The following is a 22010-nucleotide window of genomic DNA, read 5'->3' as shown; positions in this document are numbered from 1 at the left end:
GCAGACAAACACCAGGGACTGTGACTGAATGGCAGGAAACGGAGCAGCTTTTTCTAATTTTAACTTCCTCCAGGAATGCATGTGAGCTGAACTTGATGGGCAAATGCTCCCCAGACTCACCCACGCCCACATTCCTTCCAGTGGAGCCCCCACCTCGGGAGAGTCCAGGGAGAGTCGAACGCAGACCTCCCACGCCGGCTGCGAGGGGTCCCGCCCAGTCCCAGGCTGACTCATGGTGATGCTCTCCAGGGTGACCAGGACTGCGACGAGCCACTGGGAGGGGAAAGCCTCCCAGGCAAGGGCAACCACAGACGGGACACGGGCTGCACCAACTCAGAAGGACGGCTGGAGCCCTCCTGCACAGTGACCCTGACGGCCCACCCAGCCCACCACGGGAAGCCTTGGAACAAGTCTGCATGTCACTCTTGGGAGGGGACTCAGACTGCCTCAACGCACTTTAAAGAGACGGGAGGCCAGGGGCAGAGAGGAAGTATTTGCAACACTTAAGAATAAGAAAAGCTGATCTTCCCAGAAGTTCAAAGAGCTCCCACAATGCAAAGAAAAATGGGCACAAGCCATGAAAAGACTCTTCCTACAGGAAGAGAACAGGGGAGCCCATGAGCATTCACTAAGCAGCAGGAGAACCTGAAATAAAGCAGACACCGTCTTGCTGGCCCCACCAGGCAAGGAATTCACACAGGCAAGGAATGCCGAGGCCCGCTTGCGGGAAGAGTCCCTGGACTGGGAGCCGATTCCCACTGCCAGTGTCATGCTCAACTGCAGGCTGGGTCCCTTTCAGGTAGGCTTCAAGGGCACTCACAACTTCCTGTGATGGGAAACCAGCCAGTGAGGCTGAGCTGCAGCCGCACATCAGCACAGAAGAGCCTCAAGCACAAGGTATGGCCTCGAGCCAAAAGGAGCTCCTGCAAGATAAGGCCTTAGGTACCCAGGGCTGCAGAAATGGCCACGGGACAGGTACTTATCATACCTCAGCTCCCCTAGCTCAGGAATCAGGGTGTGGCCGAGCTGAATGCAGACACCTTCTTCTCTGGTCTCTCAAGGCTGACGGGGAGGGGTCTGCTCCTGGCTCATCCAGGCCACAGTGCCTTGTGGGTATGGGACCTCAGCCTGGGCTCCTGGCTGTTGCTGGTCCAGGCCACCTTCAGCCCTTGCCACCTGAGTCCCTGTGTCCCCAAAGCCACAGTGTCACCAAGCAAGAAGCTATCATCTCAAGTAACCTAATCAAGGAAGGGACATCACCTCTGTGAGGAATTCTGTCAGAGGCAGAATGCTAGGTCAGCCCAGACCCAAAGGAGGGGAAGAGCGGCAGACTGAAAGAACAGGAGGGCAGTGCGACAGGGCTTGGGACAGAACCCAGAAGAACAGAATCGAGCAGGGGGAGGCCTCAGAAGGGCCAGGACAGGTGCTCCCTTAGACAACATGTGGGGGAGGGGAGGGGCGGGGTCTGTAGAGGGGCGGGGCCTGGGGAAGGGCAGGGCCTGGGGAGGGGCGGGACCTGAGAGAGCCAGGCCAGAGCAAGGCTGAAGTGCCACTTCTTGGCCTGGGTAGTGGCCACAAATTGCTGCAAGCATTCCTCGTTTCCAGGATTCCCTGACCATCCCAAGTGTCTTAAAAGAGTATCTGTGTCTCCAACATTTAGGAACCACGTGGCTTGGCCCCTCACACCTGGGTGAGGACAGGGGCTCTGCACCCAGCGGGGCTCAGAAAACTTGCCCAACTTCTGGGCAGCATCCCTGCCTCCTGTTCACCTTGCCCAGCAAAGAAAGGGCCAGCTCCAACCCCAAAGCACAGCCACCACCCAGAAGTCCTCCTCTTCCTCCGTCAAAACATCCAAGAGGGTCCAGCTCTACCTGGACACAGCGCTGCTTGGGGTCGGGACTGAGCTCCGGTGGTCAGCACACCCGCTTGCCCAGCTCTTGTTCTCCAGTCCAACACTCAGGTCACGAAGGCCACAGAGCCCACCTCTCTCCGCTGGGCCTGGGCTCCCTCCAGGACCCACAGCACCCACTGCTGGGGGTGGGCCTGGGCCTCTCGAGGCGACTGAAACAACAATGGGTTGCTGGAGCTGGGAGTCGCCCACAACCACATCCTGTTTGGCCCCGCTTGGATCCATCCACCACGCCAATGCTGCACGGCAACAAAAGGACTCTGGGAGCAGCTTAGGCAGGGATGTGAGGCTGGAGGAGGAAGGAGCCTGCTGGGGGGTGAACCCCGGCCAGGGAGCACAATGTGGACGGACTGCCAGCTCCGGGCCGGCCGTGTGGGCACAAGGACGGAGGCTGGCCCTGCAGGGAGAGCAGCCCCTGGGCCTTACATTTTTACCTGTCCCCCCACCCAGCAGCAGAGACCTGCGAAGCCAAGGAGAAGCCTTTCTCCAGACGGCGAGAAGTGACGGGACGAACATATCCCAAGTAAGGGGGGCCACCACAGGCAGCCAAAGGAGTAGCGAAGCCCAGGGACACCAGGAACAGCTGACTGGCCCTGGTTCAGGGAGGAGGGATGCAGGGGTCAAGATGCTCTGGAAGCCCAGCACCCTGCACCTCTCTGGAGGAGGCCTCCACAACCCCCAGGCCTGTCGGTACAAGCGCTGAGGAGCGAGGAAAGGACGCGTCCCTCCAACGCAGCTCTTCCATGTGTTCCTGAGGGCCTCCCTGGCACTGGCCTGCTGCCCTCCCAGCTGACCAGGGTCCCAATTGTGTGGTTTTCCTTTTCACAGCTCCTGTGGTTCTGAGCTCACCAGGAGGCTCCAGAATGTGCACGTATGGCTCTGAAGAAGGCCTCTAAAACGCCCACCTGCTGGTCACTGCCCAGCGTCCTCAGGGAAGCAGGCCAGCTGGCCAACCCCCTGTGTGGTCCAAATGGGCCATCCCTACTCACCCAGCACAGGGGAAGGTTCAGGTGAACAGGCAGCCGGAACTACCTCCTGTCCCACCCGTGGCCATAGGAGCAGCGGGCAGAGCAGGCTCTGGCTGGCTGGGGCGGGAGCCCAGGTCCCCATCCTGCAGAGCCTGCACAAGCCACAGAGCTGCCCGCCAGCTCCTCTTCTTCAGCTCTGGAAAGGCAAAATGGGGCTCATCTCAAAAGGCTGCTGTGGATAGGACAGTGAGTGCCCTCAGGGCACCAAGGCCCACGTCAGGTCCCCAGCCAGTGCCATGTAAGTGCCTGCAGCTGTCCCATCCAGTCCCCAGGGAGCTGGTGACACATGCACCACCCCAGGCCCACTGCACTGGCATCAGCCTGGTGGTGGGATCTCTAGGTGATTCCTATGCACCTGAGCAAGGAGGGGGTGCAGTGGGTGATGGCTTAAGGTCAAGCACTCAAGTGCCAAGTCCCACGCACACGAGCACTGCACAGGCTCACCCACCTCCCGTACCACCTGTGCTCACCGCACAAGCACCAGGGCACCTCGTGGAGCAGGTGCCTCAAGGCAGCCGTCAGTCACCCTGGAGTTTTACCAGCCGTCCACCCTGATCTGCTAACAGCTTGACGCGGCCCCAGGCAGGGTCCGCCACACCTGATAACTGGCTCTAAGGCCTGCGCCAGGGCTCTGGGTCTCGGAGCAGCTGAGTGAGGCAGGCATTGTGGCCGCCGCTTCTCTCCCCGCCTCAGGTTCACTCTGAAAAGATAATCACATCAGAGCTCAGAAGCTCCCTGGCCGCCGCGGGAGAGCCGCTCACCTCTAAAGACTGGGCCACGAGAACAAAGAAAGCCGACGGGAAGACGGGCAGAGGCCTGCTCCAGAGGACGGGCTGGCGGCCAAGGTCCTGCAGACGGGCCTTCCCCTCCCAGCCTCTTCTGTTCCAGGATCCCACCCAGGCTACCACACACATTCCACTGTCACGTCCCTTTAGGCCCCTCTTGGCTGGGCCACTGCCCCAGACATCCCTGTGTCGATGACCGTGACAGCCTGGTGGGGTCCGGTCAGGTGCTTGAAGCTGTCCCTCATCTGAGAGCCATCTGAGCTCTCCTCGCCATCCGACAGGGCTCGTGGTGTTGGGAGGAAGCGGGTGCTGTTCTCGTGTGGCTTGGCGGTGTTGACCGTGGTCACCATCCAGCCTTCCCCAGGCCACCTGCTCCCTCTCTGCTCAGAGCCTCCTGTGCCCACTGCCAGCCACAGGGTGAAAACACAAGCTCCTGTGTTCATGAGTCAAGAAGCACAAGGCCAAGGACAGTGCCCGGCTCGGCCACAGGCAGCCCTGTGGAGAACGTGGGAGATCGTGCAGCCTCCTGCACACCTGTCCCGCCCGCCCCCGCACTGAAGTCCACTATGCAGAACTGGCAGTGGACGGTGAGCCACCTCAAACGTGAGTGGCTGGATAAAGGTGACACTTCAGTCTGCATTCATAACGAAGCATTTTTTACAAGGGCCCAGACACCACCTGCACTGCCCAGCTGGCCCTGTACATGATCCCGGCGAGGTGGTGGCACCAGGGTGACTCTGGGCCCCTGAAGCGATCACTGTTCAGATGAACAGGTTACTGGAGAGAGGTTCCCAAGTCTGCGGTGTCCCTCATAGGGGCTGCTGAATGAAAGCCAGGACCCGACCCTGGAAGGCACAGCCACACACACAGCACCCCAGGCACACAGTTCGGGCAAGGCCCGCCATCTGGAGTCACAGCCTGGCGTGTGGGGACCCGTTTCTGTTGGGTCCTGGAAACCGGACCAGGCAGCAAAGTCACATGAGTTCTTTCAAGCAGTCGGGCAGGGAAGTGCTGGGAAGGGGAGTCAAGATGGAGCGAGGACCAACGACTCTGTACAAGACTGTCCCTCACAGCTCCAGTGACCGACTTGCTACCTCAGCTTCTCCAAACAAGGGTTGAAGGCAGCCACACTGCCCGCCTCCCGGGTCAAATTCCAGACTACACGGGTCCCAGGATGAGCAATGGGGCCGCGGCACTGGGAGGTAAGGGACAGCACACTCAGGTGCGGCCAGGTTTCCGGGCTTGAGTCCCACTGCTGTGACCTCGGCACAGGGCCCTGGACCTCCTGAGACTGGCATGCCCACCTGCAGAGACAGCAGGGCAGCAGTGCCAGGTGGAACACCGGCTTCCCACGTGCTGCTCGGGGCTGGCGCTGCTGCTGAGGTCGCCCCATGTCTCGGGCAGGAAAGTCACCGCGGCGGAACACCAGCCTCCAGGAGATCCCCACAGCAAGCTGGTCCACCAGGCAGGTGGGGCCCCTGCACGGAAAGGTTGCAGAAGCCCTTGTCGCACTCCAAAAGTCCCCTGTCCTAGCCCGGGAGCCCCACAAAGGGCAGCTGCTTGCAGGGCCGTGCTGGGCGGGCTCCAAAGCCAGGGCAGCTGCGTGTGCCAGGAGCACTCCGCGGGGCCTCTAATTGGGGTGTGTTATTATGATCCCCGTTACAAATCGCCACCCGTCAGGGATGGGCAGGGCCGGCTGCGGTTGAAATCCAACAGCAACACCCGGCGCAAACACCGGGACCAGCTTAGATTCCTGCCCTCCTCCCAGAGTCCGCCAGGGAACAGCCAGGGAGGAGGGGCTGGGCCAGCAAGGACTCCCCAGCTTTGTGCTAAGAAGCCCTGGGCACGGGCAGCACAGAGCTATCCCTGAAAACGCAGGGCTGTAAGGGCCTCGCCAGCCCATCCCAAGGTGAATCTAAGGGCCACACGTTCCACAGCCTCCCTGGGCTTCTGAGCGGGCCCAGCATGCTAGAGGTGGACACAGAGCCCAGGGCTGCATGTCCACACACCAGGTGCAAAAAGGCGTCAGGGAAGTGGCCTTCATGACCCTCGACACGGCCCCGTCCCCAGCGTCACAGAGGAGCTGCTGAGCTGAAGCCCCAGCTGACCCACAAGAGCACGGGGACTGATGAACACTGACCGGGCAGTGTGGCTCACAGCCCCAGCCCAGGCTTCAAAAGAGAGCCGGGCTTCTGGGAGCCACAGCTCAGCCGGGCCAGTGGACCAGTCCCATCTGACCAGGAGGGCGAGAGTCCTGTCCATCCAGGTCTGGTGCCGCTACCCTGCCAGGTGGTCAGCCCCTCCTCTGCACCTGACTTCAAGGCAGAGCGCTGCAGCCATTTCTCAAAGTGAGGCTGTGATCCAATGAGGGAGGCCACCGCGTTCCCAATGTGTGTTACAGCAGGGTGCACACCTGGGGGGCTCTCCTGAGGGCCACTGTGGGGCCCCCAAGGGGCACTGAACACTGTTCCCCCAATGGCATCCACCTCCTGCTCAGGATGGCCGCATGGCCGGTGGCCTGCAGATGACTTCAGCACTGCCTGTGAATGCTGTCCCTGTGTCCAGTCAGTGGCCAAAAGGTTGCAAACCTGAGCACAGAGGACCCCAGCTTAAAGGACAGCGTCCACATGATTCATCTCACAGTAAGGTAATTGTGTGGTGAGACCCCTTCACTGGCTGTTCCTCCTGAATCTTCTGTGGCCACCTGGCCACCCTTCAGGGTCACCAGACTTGTGTTCTCAGACTGCAGGCTGCACACGAAGGCTTTCCGTTAATATGCGCTACGTCAACCTTCCAGCACCTGCGAGGCTGCAGGAGGCCTCAGGAGCAGTGCTGGGTGAGGCCAGTGTCCGCCTCTGCACGAGGGCCCCCCTGATGTGCTGGCACAGAAGTCTGCTCCCCCGGTGCTCTCAGGCACTGGGGGAAAACATGCGCTGGGAGAAAAAATCTGAAACAATTCACCTAAGTTTTCATTTTTCTGCCAGTCTTTCTTGTACCTGTAAAGAAAAAGGCCTACTCCCCAAAAAACTTCACCGAAAATCTGTTTTAAAGGAGGCCAAAGAACGTGCTGAACAACGTCATCTCAGAGGAACTCAAGATCACAATGGGACGGCTCACACCCATTAGCAGGCTGTTATAAAAAATAAAGACATAATAAATAGCCAACGGCAGCAAGGGCGTGAGAAACGGGCCCTCGTGCACTGGAGGGATGGGAGATGATGGGCTGCCCTGGAAAACGCTTTGGAAGCTCCTAGGAAAACTGGGAACAGATGTGCACATGATCTGCAATCCACCTCTGGGCACAGGCCCAGGGGGATGGAGAGAGGGGCCTCCAGGGTATTTCTGCACACCCAGGTTCACAGCAGCATCCACCCAGTCAAGAGAGAACCATGCGTCCAGGGACAATGAATGGGTCAACAAATACACCGTGAACACCACCAGCCACAGATGGTACATATGCCACCACACAGGTGACCCTGGAGGACACAAGGCTCGGTGAGGAAGCCAGTCACACAGGACGTTAGATGATTCCACTTCAATGAGGTCCCTGCAGAAGGGGGCCAAAGGGGGCCGGAGAGGGCCACACAGCTCCAGCGTTGTTCTAGCTACTGAACTGCACACCTCAATGTGGTGACAAGCAGAACACACTGTCTTTTGCCTAAATTAAGAATTAAAGGCTGATAATAAAGCAGAAGCCACGTAGCGAGCCCATCCTGTTCTCTTCCCATGGCTCCTGAGGAGATGTGCGTGCCACTCAAAAGCAGCTTCAAGCTGTCACTCCAGGGGGCAAAAGTGAGCCCAGTCCCCAGAGCTAATAAGACACAAATGGGTCCCACAGACAGGGAGCCCAAGCCACAGGACATGCTGACTGTCAGGATGAGCAGGGCAGAGGCCGCTCATCCCTCACTTTCTGCATGCCTGTGGTATCTGGAATGTTACGAAGGCATTTGTCATTCCTTGGCTAAAAGGATTTATGTGCACTAAAGTTCTAAGAAACCATCATCCCAGAAATGATACGCTCAAGACATATCACAAGGTGGGGTGGGAGGAGGCCCAAGCATCCTCCAAAGACACTCTCAAAATGCAAAAGACGCGCCCCAGCCAGCCCACGAATCCCTGGAAAGGGGCCTGAGCTATATTTTCAACCTCCCAGGTGATTCTGAGACACAGACTGGGCTCAGCCAAGGTTTACAGAAGGGCTGGGCCCTCCTTAAATTCAAGAGCGAAGGAAGGAGCCGCCAGGGCCAACAATGCCAGCGAGTGCTGTGTGTTCTGACCACGTCAGTGGGACCTGGGAAACAAGGGAGCTGCTGGTGGGACCAGGTACGTGTGAGTGACAGTAAGCCGGGAAGCTGAGGGGCAGGAAGGCCCAGGGTCACACACGAGGTTCATGGAGAGGATTCAGGTGGCTCCCAGAGACCAGCCCGCGGCTGCGCGAGCGTGCAGGCTAGAAATAGAATGCGTCAGGCTAGCTTGCCAGAACCTGTGCACCACCCAAGGAGGTGGCTTATCTGTGACACTAGGAAGCTCCCGAAGTCTGCAGCCCAGAGATTCAGGTTTCCAGTGGTGGGCAAAGGTCAAAGGCCGAGATGGCTGTGCAGCACACTCAGGCACTCTGCACACGAGCCAGGTGAATCAATGAACCAGTGAGTGAAGAAAAGGGGCCTCCAAGCCACGCGACTCAGGTGCTGCACACACTCGGGGTCACGGCAGGACTGCTGAGCCCCAGAGCCCGTGGTGACAGCAACAATCCAAGCTCAGAAAGGCAGGGCTCTCGGGGTGCTCTAGGCACGGGGGTGGAGGCTGGCTCTCGCCCCAGGGCTGTCCACAGACCAAGGCTGAATGCACAAAATCAAAACCAGCCACACAATACTGCAAATCAGACATCCTGAGCAAAAACCTCTCAAGACAGCATGTTCAATAACAGAAAATGGAAACTTTTCAAGGAAGGCTCCCCTCGAGGTCACGGGGAAGAGAGCTTGCATGTCCTCCTAAATAAAGCCAATGACGAGCCGGGCACCACGGTGCACACCTGTGATCCCAGCGGCTCCGGAGGCTAACGCAGGAGGGTTGCAAGTTGAGTCCAGCCTCAGCTACTCAGAGAGACCCTATCACGAAATAAAAAAGGACTGCGGGAGTGTGGCTCAGCAGCAGAGCTCCCCTGCGTTGGATCCTCAGCAGCAAAGGTAAATAAATAAATAGAAGCAAACCAGCCAACGGCTCGGGGTCAGAGCCCTCTTTTCCAGGCTGGACCTATTTGGTAGATCCGGTCCACGTGAAATGAAACTAAATCAAACTGATTGAGGACAGGGACAATTAAAGGGGTACTGAAAAAAGTAAAATTCAGGACTGAAAACATTAAACACATGCACAGAATTTTTACACGGACAAAACTGTGAAGTGACAAAAATATGCAAACATCATGTGGAAAGAACCCAAAGAGAGGAAAACAGTGCTGGCTCACAGCAGCCTCGCGGGACAGCTGACAGGACGCAGGGCAGGCAAGGTGAAGCCCAGCTCAAGGCGTTACCCCAGCCAGGGCACCTCTCCCCGCCCCGAGAACACAAGAACCATCAGCCACAGGGGGCCCACACGCACAAAACCCCAAAGCAGGGCAGGACCCCACCTGGCCCCAGCGCGAGAGTCCTAGAAGTGAACCAGGGAGGAGGGACAGTTGAAGAGGGCACAAGGACAAGGAGCAGAAGCTCCCAGGGAGGAGGTGCCTCCAGGAGAACACCTCTGCAGCACCATCAACCCACGACCCTCCCGCCTCACGGTTCTCAAGACCCGCCAAGTATCCCCGGAGTTCCAAGGTCTAGAGAGGAAACGTCTAGAACATACATCAGTCATCACCGTTAATCACAGGGCTGACTCCACAGCCTGGAGGATCACAGCCTGGAGGATCACAGCCCACGGTTCCACCCCTTTGCTCAATCGGCTGTGAACCCATGGGGAGCCAAGTGGCCCAGCAGACAGCCGCCCTCCCCTGAGTAAGGGAACTGGCCCAGGCTGGGAAGCTCTGGTCACGGAGCACCATGCAGATGTCCCAGGGCAGGTGCCCTGGCTGCAGTGACCTCTAAAACACCTGCCACGCAGGGTGGGGAAGCTCTGCCTTGACCGTCCGGCCAAGTGCCGGGCTGGCGTGTTAGAAGCACCGAGGTGCACAAGGAATCGAACCCGCACTCAGAAGAGGGTGGGCAGGGCAAACCGCTTCTGCAGGAGGGCGAGCTACCAAACCTGGGAGCAAGCGCGCCCCGGTGGGTGGGCAGTCCCGGCTTCATCCACCACGACGTGGCTTGGTGGCTCCTCCTTCACCATGAAATCTAGAGACAAGGCGCCCAGTGTGGGGCTGAACCCGGCCCCCCCACTTCCCAGCCCAGACACCCCTCGATCCTCTGCCACGGGATGGTGGCAGCCCCCACCACCTGCACGTGGTAAAAGCCAGGCGTTTCCAGACAAAATGCTGAAGATGGGTGGCCTGTCACAGGCACAGAGGGCCCACTGCTACTGCCGCCAGGAGCTGAGAGGCGCGTGCTGCCCGGGAGCCAGGGATGGCACAGAGACGCCTCTACCACCAAGTCCAGGGTCAGCTTAATGAAGCGGAGCTTTGACGTCCTCTGCCTGGCACCAGGGCCATCTGCCATCAATGAAAAGGACTTACTTCTAAAGTCTCCAAGGACTCTTGTAATTCAAGAGCACTGAGAGGGTCCGAATGGCGTCCAGGGCTCACGCATCCAGATGCACAGCCAGAGTCACAAGAAACAACTCGGACACCAGTGCCTCTCTCCTCAGCCCCCTCGGTTACCACCTGGGCCTGCGTGCCACACATGACAACCCTTTGGACTCCTGCTGGGCCCCCGGGCACCCTCACCGTCCTCTGGGCTTCAGCTCTGCTTCAGCGACAGTGACCACCACCACGTTCTGCAGGCTCTAAGACCCTGGCACAGTGACTGCCTGCAGCCCTTCCTAGCTACTGCATCCCCCATCCTCCCTGCCGATCACTCCAAACGTCGCGGTTTGCTCCGTTTCCTGCGAGACAGAGGGAGGGGCGGGTGGGCAGAGGACCAAGGGGACCCTCTCCATGCCCAGCTTGCATGCCCACAGCAACTGCTCTTCCGTCCACTCTTGCCCTGTCTGAGAGCTGCAGGGGCTGGACATGGGCAGCACGGCCCGAAGGCACAGGAGGCCCACAACAAGCCCACGTTGACAGTCACGCACGGCGGGCGGCACCCCAGCAACACGTTCCGAGGGCTGCTCACCTGCTGCCCGGACGCCCTGCGGAGCGTTCACCCCGAGGCACAGTTGCTCTCTCCACTTTCCTGCTCAGCAAAATAACTCTTCTTCCAGGACAACAACCAGACTCCCAACTTAGCAAGCAGCCAATTTACAGAAAATTTCACTAATGACAAAACAAAAACAAAAATCAATGTTTATGACACCACTTTCCAGCTCTGGCCACCTCTTCCTTCCCCGGAAAATTGGATGGCTTTGCGCTGGGCATGCTCAGGATGGCTGCCTTTCCTCCGGAGCGGAGGCTGTGAGGTCTTCCCACGAGGGATGGGATTAGCCGGGTGAATGTGGGTTAAACGCAGAATCTCTTCGTGGCCAGTAAGCCCCAGCTCCTCGGCACTTCACACGGGCCCAGGCGAGTCACGCCAGGACCACAGGCCGCCATGGGGACAGCCAGGCCTCTCCAGCGTGGTTTTGGCTAGAAGGCCACCCATTCGTCACCAAAGCCGCCTTCTGCCCGGGATATAAAATATAAATACCGTGACTCCTGTAAACATCCGACTGCAGGTTTGTCGTTTCCCGAGTGTCGCTTTGGGTAACAAATGGAACTCTGAAGGACTGTGCAGAGAGGACATTTAACTGGGATGACCTGATGAAATCTCATGACAGGCCCAGGGGGACAAGTTCCATGTGTGGGTCACTCACCACAGGAGCCCTGGGAAGGGCCAACTCGGCTGCAGGGGGTGCCAGGCTATGAGGAAGGGACCTGGGGAGACAAGTGGTCTGCTGGGTCACCCCCTGGCCGGGTCACCCCCTGGGCAGTTCACTCCCAGGCAAATCGCCTCCCTGGACAGATCACCCCCTGGCCGCTCAGGTCATGCTCACACATCTAATCAAGTCTTCCTGGTGTCCTCAGATAAAAGCTCAAAGCTGATCAAGGCTCAGAGGGCCCGTCTGATCCAGCCACCTGCCTCTGGCGTCCCTCCCAGGTGCTCTCGGAAAGCTGTCACCACTGTTTGTTTTCTGGCTTCTTGGACTCACCAAGCCACCCTTCCCAACACCCCGCGACCCTCCCCGCTTCACACTCCTTAGCCTCTCGTCCCTTTACTGAGCGGGGTTCTCCGGGGAGCCTGCCCTGACCCCAGGACCGCCCTGTGAACTCCATCTTTCCCTCCTTGGGTACCGGAGGCCCTCCCGAGCTGTGGCCAGTGCCCGTAAGGCAGAGGCTGTCTGGTGGTCCCCAACCACTCTGTCCAGAGCCAAGCAATGAAAGAGTTCAAGTTAGACATGAGCTAAAAGAAGGGGCAGAGAGCCAGGACTGCACCCCAGCCAGTTACGAGGGGTCGGCCCCGGGCCTCAGCCCTCCCAGCCCGGTGAGGTGCAGCCGGGATCAGAGCCCACAATATTAATGAGCCCCACTGGGTAAAGGAAATGCCAGGCACTCCCTTACCCTTGCTGGGGTTTCATGAGGCCCCAAAGTGCTGCCTCATGTCACCAATAGGTGCATGACTCATGGACACAGTGGGTGCCAAAGCCACGCTCAGCAGATAGGCCAAAAAATATTCCACCCATAAATTAGTTTTCCTCTCTTGTCAGAAAGGCCTGTGACACCAGACCAGAGACAGAATTCAAAATCACGGCCCGCCATCAGCAGAAAGCAGTAAGAACCTCTCCTCCTAATGAACCCCGAGTCTGAAACCAAGCCTCTGCCATCCCCAGTGCCGACGGACTGCAGCCCGCCGTGTCCAAGCCAATCAAGCCCCATGCCCTCCAAGCCCTGCTGACCCCCAGCAAGACCCTGCAGAGGCTCTGGCCAGGCTCTTCAGATGGACAGCCGGGACTCTCACCCTCCCCTTGCTGAGCGAGTGGCCCTGCAGAGCTCCAGCAGAACCAGCTGCAGCACAGAGCCCCTTGGATCCAGAGACACAAGCCCCCCAAGAGGGTCCCGCAGGGTGGGCTGTTCCTGGGGCGGCCAGGTTTACGCCAATGAGGAACCCACCCTGCCTCTGGGCTCCTCTGCACAGTCCCCATCCACCACCCACTACACAGGGCAAGTTCCGCACGGGCCGGGGGACCCCAACCACGCTGATCTCACAAACCTGGGGGCCCTGTTCACAAGGATGTGCCCAGCAGAGGAAACACCCACACACTCTGACGCTGGGCGTGAAGGTGCAAATCCACGTGTTAATCCAAAACATCAACCATTTTAGATGAAAGCCGTTTTTAAAGGCACAGGACTCATTCCACAAGTACCACACTTGCTCGGGAAGCACTGTGCGCCAGGAAGGCTGCGTCGGTCCCTGCGGCACCAGCCACCTGTCTGCGGGGTCTGTGCTCACACGTGAGAACGAAGGCACGTCACCCACCGCGCTGCTGTCTGGGCGGCAGACTTCCATCCCTGCGAACTTCTCCAAAAGAGTTCCCAATGTTTCCAAAAGGAACGTGTAAGTATTTGAGGGAAAAAAGCCTAAAGCGAAAAGGGTTTTTTTAAAGAAAAAAAAAATTAAAAGAAACTATTCCCCAAACTCCCACTGGACACAGGCACGTCCCCCGCTCTCCCCCAGATGCCCAGGCAGGAAGGACTCTTCCCGGGGCTCAGAGGCCCCCAGCGACCTGCTGGTCCTTCCACTGCTGCCTCCAAAGCACCCTCGCCCCAGGTCTGGGGGCTGGAGAGCCACCTGCTGGCTCTGTCGCTCACAGGTCTCCCCAAGGAACTTGAGTAACCAAGTAACCATTAAAGGTCACCATTAAAGGTCAGACTGGACACCTAATGTCAAACCCAACGCTGTTCAGGTCTAATGCTGAGACCTCTCTAGTCAGGCTGCCCACTGACCAGGGCACCATTCTGCCCATAAAACCTGTTTACTCAATACTCGGGAATGAACTATGGGACATACACAAGACTCATGCCACAGGTCACAAAGAGCTATCGGCTGATAAGTGGGAGCCCAAAGGGGGACATGGACATAGTCAATTCCATGGGGGACAATGTGGGGACATCATGTGATCCCACCTGACTCTCCCATCTGCAGGTCAGCACCAGGATCACCACTGTGCAGGCCCAAAGCCCAGCCCCAGAGTCAAAGCGAGAAGCCAAGAGTCAGGCAGGTGAGGGACCTGGCACTCTGTCACTGCAGCATCCCCGAAAAGGACCCCTGGAGAGGCCGAGGAAGAGGCGCTTGTCCAGCCAGCGGGACAGAAGGATGGAGGCCAGGCTCCTAATCCTCTGGGAGGCTCTCCTGGGGTCTCTCCCTCATGCACGCCAGCCCCTCAAAGCTGACTGAGCACAAAGAGCCACCTATAGACGCGGTCCAAGCCCAACGATGCAGGGAGACTCTGAAGCCACAAAAAACCCCAAACAGCATGTCCCTGATGAGACCAGGAGGCTTAATGGAACCTGAGTGCCAGTGCATACTAGGTGAACCACAGAGATGCCAGGGCTGGTGACCGGTCTCCCTCTGCCACCTGTAGCCACAGCCGCGCTGTGGGCTCAAGGGGGTCCAGGTTCAAATGCTGCCCCACATCGTGAAGGTGAACCATCAGCAACTGCCAGGACCCCACAGGAGTACAGCGTTCTTCTTGGAAACACCTTGAACACAAATTTCTGAAAACATAAGAAAAAAGAAAACAGGACTCTGGGGAAGGGACCTAGGAGAGCAGATAAGGTGGGCAAGAACCGAGCAGGAAGAGAGCTGCGCCTGTCACCAGTGCCCCCACCAGCCTCTGCGCCGCCAGGGGCACAGCCCCGGCCCAGCGCGCCACGTGGATTGTTTATGTGTACCACAGCAGCTCCGAGTATTTCCACTTAGAAGTGCATGTTCCGTTTATGCCCAGGACACATACAAATGCTCAATGGCACTGTCTATCAAAGCTACCATTCTCAGGTGATTCTGAAGTGCTTAAATGCAAATGCATTTTAGACTACTCCATTTACCTCTTTGTATCCGAAAGCTATTAGAAATTCAAATCCTTTTACAAAGGGCATTAAGTGTAAAATGGGTAAACAAAGGCAGGATAAGCCTGCCTGCCTGAATTTAAAATTAGACTGCTTGCAACTCTGGAGACGCCCCTTGCTGGCATTTACAAGCAAGATTACTGCTCATAAGCCAAAATTCTCAAAGTCAGAAATTACTCTGGTCATATACTGTAAGTTTTAAAATGTCAAGAGGCCTATGAAGAGAATATTGGAGTTGTCACTACACGGCCTGATGAAGTCACCACCCTGTTTTCTCTTGGCAGGACTCCAGCTCTGCCAGTTCCTCCAGCCCAGGGTCCTGCCTCTGAGATCCTACTGTGCACAGGGGATCTCAGAAGTGAAAGGCAGCCTTTGCCACCCACAACCCAGCAGGAGGGGCGGCTCCTGCACTGGGGCGTCAGGGAGCTCTGCCTGCCTGGGAGAGGCTCAGGGGGACCTGGAAGGCAAAAGGGTCCCCTGCACTGAGTCCCCAGGACAAGGGTGGTGAAAACGAGCTGCAGATGTGCAACCTTAACAGGTCTTTGGGGACGTTCTTTCGGCCAGCCGGCTGATGACCCTCTCAGCACCAATAGGTGCGCGCCGGGTCTTCCCTTGGGCCCCTCACTCCCACCTCCCATGCCAAGTCAGCCCCCAGACTCTGGTCACTCCTGCTGTCCCATCTGCACACCTTGAGTGATGGTCCCCTTTCCTTTACCACTAACATCTTCTGAGTGACCTGCATTGTGTCTTCCCTTCTTTCTTCTAGAAGCTTCCCCACTACCACAATTACACAGTTCTTACAAGCCAAACCTAGGCCCCCGTTACCCAGAACTGTCCTATTCGCATGGGGCTCTCATCCCTAGCTTCTGGTGGGCTTCAGGGACAAAGCACCTGGTCCCCCAGCTGCATCTACTGTGACGCCCCCTAAGCCTTCCTGCCCACCCTCATGGTGGGCGCCAGATCCTACTTTTCCCACTAAGACTCCCGCACTGAGCTCCTCCACTGGGGGCTCCAGTCCTCTCTCCAAGGGTCCTTCTCTGCCCTGCACACGACAACCCCGAGACCTGGAGCCTCCCTAAATTCTGCACCCAGGGATCTTGCTGGCCCCTTCTAGGGCCCATCTTGATGACCACGACTGGCCCTGAGGTCAAAGGGCACTTCCCTGCCCTGTGCTTACCGCCTCCCAAGAAAGCACTCGTATTTTAAGACAATTTTACTGCTAATTATGACAGAGAAAAAGTAATCCACTTATGTGTACAACTAAGCTCAAGGACCTATGAAGTTCTCAGCCATGGCCCTCGAGCCGGGAATGCCCCTTTCTCCAGCGGATGGCCCCAGGAAGCCTCCCCTGAGATCTCCTCCTCCAGGCTTCATCCACCCCTCTTCTTCTGGACCAGCAGAGGCAAACCAAGCAAAACAAGGGCACTGCAGTAAGGCAGGCATCAGGCAGCTGGGCGGAGGGCCCTGCCTGCACCTCCAGGAAGCCAGCTCCTCCTCACACAGAACTTCTGCTCAAGGCAAAGTCTGGACTCCTTGCCTCAAACATGGGCTCTGACCTTGGCTGTTCTCCGGCCTTCACCTACAACCTCACCCCTTCCTCACTGGTTCTCATCCTGAACTCAAGAGCGTCACCTGGGGAACATGCCAGATAGGTTCTTGGCGACACCCACATCCTTTATAGCTCCTCAGCAGACCTGGCCCAAGCACAAGGGGACCACTGTGTCATGGGCACAGGAGGGGGCTGGTGGAGAGCTGAGCTGGGGCCGGTCCCCACGGCCCACAGGGTATTCAATATTTAGAGATGCCACCAGCCCACACCTGGCTTGCAATAGCTTCGGCTGGAGTGTTTACACCCCAGAAAGCAGCAGGTGTGCCATCAGGCCCTCGGTCTCTTCCAGAACAGGTTCCTGGCACACACCTGGCTCCAGGACCGCTTCACTGGAAGCTAGAAAAGCTTGATTCAGGCCTGCAGGCTTTAGTTGGCTCCCACGTTCCCAAGAGTGGGCTGGGAGAGAAGACTTAAGAAGAAGTTGGAGACATAAGTCCCTTTCAAAGAAAGGATTCTTTTCAATCTGTGCAGAAGAGTTGGCTAACAGGCATCAGCAGAGCTCCCGAGATAAGCCTCTATTGAGCAGATAAGGATAATCTCATTAGTGTGTCATTTATTTGATTGCGAAGAGGTGGAACCCTTATCTTACATCTACTTGAAAGCCTTCCTATAATCTCCTCCTAGTGACCAGTCTGTCCAGGTCTGCCCAGGGCGCCTCCTCAAGGTACAGGAGGGCTGCCTAGCAGATTCTGAGTTACCCAACTTCCCAACGTCAAAGGAGGATCTTCCGCGTCGATTCCCTCGGTGCTGCAGACAAGCTGAGGAGTTCCGGGGACATTACAGATGGCCTCACCTTCAAGCAGAAGCTGGTCTCTAACTGCGTACAGGAAGAGCCACCTGGCCATTTCCATGCCCGTCTTAATGCTCCCACAGGCATGACTGAGGACATTTGCGTATCTCAGCACCCAGGAGGTGTGGCTGAGGGCTCTGGATCCACGCAGATCTGGGTTCAGTCAGGCGCTGAACTATCAAATTGCAAGGGTCACCCAAATTCTCCCAGCTTCCCTATAAAACGAAACCCCTCCAGGTATCTGTGAGAACGGGGAAGAGCGCACCCAGGGCCTAGAGCAGGGAGTCCCCAAGGAGTGACACTGGCCTCTACCCTTAAAACACCCCGATCCTGAGTTAGGGAACCGGGGCACCACTCCGCTCCCTGGAAGCCCCAGCTGCTTACTGACAGCTTAAGGTGTCTCCATCTGGCAGACAGGACTGGAGGGCAGCTGGGATCTCGGCCCTTCCTTGCTGAAACACACCCTGCACTCCCTGCCCTGTGAGGCTGACTACCAACACCCTTTCCCTGCAGAGCTGGTCCCTCTACCTCAGTGTGGGTTGCACAACACTCGGATGCCCTCGGGCCCACTGAGTGGCTGGCTGAGGCTTCCTGGAGGACACTGAATTAGCAGCTGAATTGTTCTCTGGGTGCCTTGGGGCTTGATTAATTGTTTTCGGTCACCCCTACCAAAGGGTGGTGGCTGAATGTGGGGCTTCCATTGTGCCAGAAGCTGAGGAGCCCCAGCTGGGCTCTCCCAGGCTGCCTGGGAGGGCTCAGGGAGCAGCGCGTCCCTGTGAAGTCTGGCTGTTGGGTAACCTTTCTCAATCCCTGGTTTCCGGCTGCAACCTCAGGAAAAGAAGTCCTGGTGTCTGTCTCCAGGGCCTTGGGAAATGTCTCCGGGGTTTGCCTGCAATTCTCAGAAGAAAAATCACAACACAGTCCAACTCAGGTGGCAGATGAATTTGAAAATCACTATGTGACAGGAAACCCAGAGCGCTGGCTGCTAGCCAAACAGTGGCTTCCACTCAGTACCTCAAAGAGGGCGCCACAGAGGGTGCCAAGCCAGGGGTGAGGTCAGCAAGCAGAACTCCGTGGCTCCTAACCTAGTCTGGGGGAGCGTTTGCTGAGGGAAGACCTGGCCTGTGCCCCAGGAGGAGGAGACTGCCCAGGGGCTCCCAACTCTCTGGGATTGGAGGATTCAAACCCAGGGACCTCCCAGAACCCAAGGAAGTAAACCCAATTTACCACCGCAGACATTATCCGACTAGAAACCAACATTAAAGAAAATGTATGCAAACAGACCAGAGGGAAATAATTCCAGGCTGCCGATTAAAAGGCAAAGAGAAATTCCAGGAAGGCACCCCCTTCTTCCCTCCCCACCCCCGAAAATGAACAGCACAATGGGAAAATTAACAGACAATGGGCCCTGCTGGGACACCTTAAAGCAACACACCCAGCCCACCTTCTGGGTCCTTCCAAACCCCTGTGTGAGCTGGGAACTGGAATACACCCAGGCCAGATCAAAGTGTTGAGTGACAATGAAAAATGAAACTATCCAGGAGGACCTAGGAGGAGGACCTTCCCCGCTGCTTCCTGGGGGGAGAAAGTGAGGACAAAGGCAGGCGGGAGCCTCCGCCCGCAGCTCGGGGCTGGGGGCTTGGGCTGTTGGCACTTGGAATGCACAAACAGCATGACTGTTTTTAAGGACATTAAAATTAAAGCATGGTGCCTGAACCTCGGGACCAGAGGGGGAAAATGAAAGCCCACAGAAGCGGCTCAGGCTTCCCTGCGGCGGCTCCAGCCGCTCATTGTTCATTCAGTAAACAAGTGAGCTGTTCAACAAACCCTGGGGAGCCAGGTGGTTCGCTCACTGGTGCTCCTCCCAGGACTGGCCATTCCCTCTCCCACCAGCAGCCTCGCAGCATTCCACGGCCAAAGCCCACCAGGAACATGCCACGGGGGCCCTTAATATCAGTGTCCCCCGCTACAAGAAATCCACCCAGGTGCAGAGGCTGTGGTGGGGGAGGGAGGTCAAGGGCCCCAGCTCCCTCCAAACTCCCCACTTTTGAGGGATTTGGCCTGTGCTGAACAGGGAACCAGGAATGTCCTCCAGGGTCCAGTGGACATGCCTGGAGTCTGTTTCCTGGGCAGGAAGTGCAGGTGGGGGAGGCAGCGTGTTTTATTGGATGACAATATAGAACAGCAAAATGCTCCCCAGCACCTTGAAGTACAGCTGCTGTCCATCCAAGTATGTCAAAACGCTCTGCAAACCACCCATTAATTTTTATGGTGGCCTGAGAAGCAGATTGAGAATCATTACCATCATTTTTACAAGACAAGGAACCAAAACCACCACAGGGAGGGCCAGGAGGCACCAGGTATACCCTTCTTTCCATCTGGGCCTAGGGTCTCACACAGAATCCCAGCCCAATGGAAGGAGACTCACAGCCAGCATGAAGTGCTAGGCCAAAAATCCAATCTTTGGAGCTCGGAGACACTTACATTTAGAAAGGAGGGGAGGGCTTAACGAATTTCTTTAGACAAGAAAGGCCTCTGTTGTAACTTGGTTAAATCGACAAGGCTGTGACCCCAAGAATGTACATATTAAAGGCTGGTAGGCGCTGTGGGATCAGGATGGTTCTGTTCATTTCAATATTTTCTGCTCCAGAATACACCGCTTTTGTAATAAGGACAAAAGTTACCAGAACTTTATCATGACTGACATACCACATGGTACCAATCTACTTGCACTTGGAAAGAATGAACGAATAAAATCCGGCACAGTACTCCTTTTCAAATCTCAACGCTTCCTGGGGCTCCCCAACCAGAGCTACTCCTCCCGCGCCGCATCTCCAGCCGCCGCACTCTTGAGAAGGGCCAAGCAGACCGACCAACCACGGATCTGCTTGGCTTGTGCCCCGATCTGCACGGCCTGTGCCCCAGTCTGCACGGCAGCTCCCCGGGATGCTCGGCCTGCCCCGGGCCAGGATTCGCGGCACTTAAGGCTGGAACCCCAACAGACACCAGCTGCAGCCGAGCGGGCTTCGCGGCAGACACCACTTGGAGAACAACGCGCCTCTATCCACGCCAGTCTAGCCCGCCGGCCTCGAGCGCTGTCACCTCGCGGTTGCTGGGTCACCGCCCGCCAAACCAGAAACCGGAGTTTTCAATTCAATCCTCAACAAGGCTCTCCGAAGAAGTTGAAATGTGCATCGTCACCAAGTTTAAGCGGAACCATGCGCTCTTCCCTCCTCCCCAGAGTCGAACAAGGGGTCGCTCCGACCTTTCCGTACCCTCCCGGCGCCCCTCGGCCCCCGCGAGCCGCGCGTGCCCTGGACTCGCGCCCAGAGCACGCGTCCGGTCGCCGCGGGGCCGCCCCAGGGCCGCGCGTCCTGCAGGCGCCAGCACCCGGGAGGGGGTCGCCGCTGCACTGGGAACGCGAGCGCGCCTGGGGGTCCCGGGCCCCGCCCGCCTGCGCCCCGCAGCGGCAGGGCGAGCGAGGCCGCCCCGGAACAGCCCCGCGCCGGAATCCAGGAGCCCCAAACTCAGGCGGCGGGGAGCGGTCGGTGCCCGCGGGGCAGTACGATCTCTTCCAGACGCCCCGCGCGGCGGAGCGAGGCCCCCGGCGACCCGGCGCGCAGCCCCCCCGGTCCCCGCCCCGAAGCGCCCCGCCGCCGTGCGCCTACCTGGCTCGCATGGCGTCCCCGCGGGCTCCTGCGGCGCTCTGGTCGTCCAGCCGCTCACCCGGCCGGGGGCGCGCGCGGCTCCGGGAAGCACCGCGGCGGCGGAGAGGCGGCGAGGGGCCCGGACCGCCGCGAGAGCCCGGAGCGCTCGGTCCCCGCCCCGCGGGCGAAGGGGTGGCCCGAGCGGGGCGGGGCTGCGGGCGGGGCGGAGCTGCGCGCGGACGCGGGAGAGGGGTGGTCCCGGCGGGGGTGGGGCGAACACGGGGTGTGGCCGAGGAGGGGCGGGGCCTGCGCGCTCGGGGCGGGGCCTGCGCGCTCGGGGCGGGGCGAGCGCGGGATGTGGGCGGGGCCGCGGCCTCCCTGGCGGACTTGCCGGGTCCGCGCCGCGCCTGCTGCGCTGGCTGCTGTGTTCCTGTTTCTGCTCCTCGGCCTTCGCGTTCGCCCTCCTGCAAAGGTGGCGGGGTCGTGGCTGACCCGTATCTTGGTCCCCGGTAGCGAGCGGATCTGAATGTGACTCTGATCGCAACCACCTGGCCGCGCTCCTTGTCCCCCGCAACCCCGCACCTTCACCCCTTCTCCGGGAACCCCTGGGAAGACCCCTCGGACGCGCGAGAGGGCATTGGCCAGGCCGCGAAGGGTCAACGTTATCCAGGGCTCTGGGAAGAAGGTAGGGTGCCAGGCTGTGGGAGCAAGCTCAGAAGTTAAAAAGTAGAAATAAAGAAAGTCACTGCATAGACAATTAGGGAGAAAAGCTTCCTGCTAAGTGGAATGCAAACGGAATACGTCTCCTTCGAATTATTTACACTTGCTCTGACCTGTGCATCGACCACCTGGCATGTAGCTCAATAAATGTTCCGTGAAAGAACGCATCGCTTAGCCGTGTGGCAAAAAATCTCACACTTGGCTACCCTCTAGTTCATTTCGCGTTTTGGAAGCTTGGAAGGTTGGTTTGCGACAGGTAGAGAAGTAGAAGCTTTATTTCAACCAACTCCAGAAGTGGACTAGAACCATGTGTCCACTGCCAGGGGCGGCGCTGCAG

General features: G+C 58.2%; 1 protein-coding gene across 2 annotated transcripts in view; it reads right to left on the bottom strand.

The window, feature by feature from the left end:
* The window catches only part of SH3BP4 (SH3 domain binding protein 4), a 69853-nt gene extending 48704 nt beyond the window's left edge, over positions 1–21149 (bottom strand). The window contains exons 1-2 of one of the 2 annotated variants that reach the window (XM_079132272.1): positions 20975–21149; positions 2899–3073 (exon numbers count right to left, since the gene is read on the bottom strand). The gene's annotated coding sequence lies outside the window, so the exon portion shown is untranslated. The remainder of the gene's footprint in view (positions 1–2898; positions 3074–20974) is intronic. The other variant, XM_079132270.1, reaches the window with a different exon arrangement.
* Between the last annotated feature and the right edge of the window lie 861 nt (positions 21150–22010).

Source organism: Sciurus vulgaris, assembly GCF_902686455.1.
Source record: "Sciurus vulgaris genome assembly, chromosome: 3".
Lineage (NCBI taxonomy): Eukaryota > Metazoa > Chordata > Mammalia > Rodentia > Sciuridae > Sciurus > Sciurus vulgaris.
This window is presented reverse-complemented; position numbering and strand designations above follow the sequence as displayed.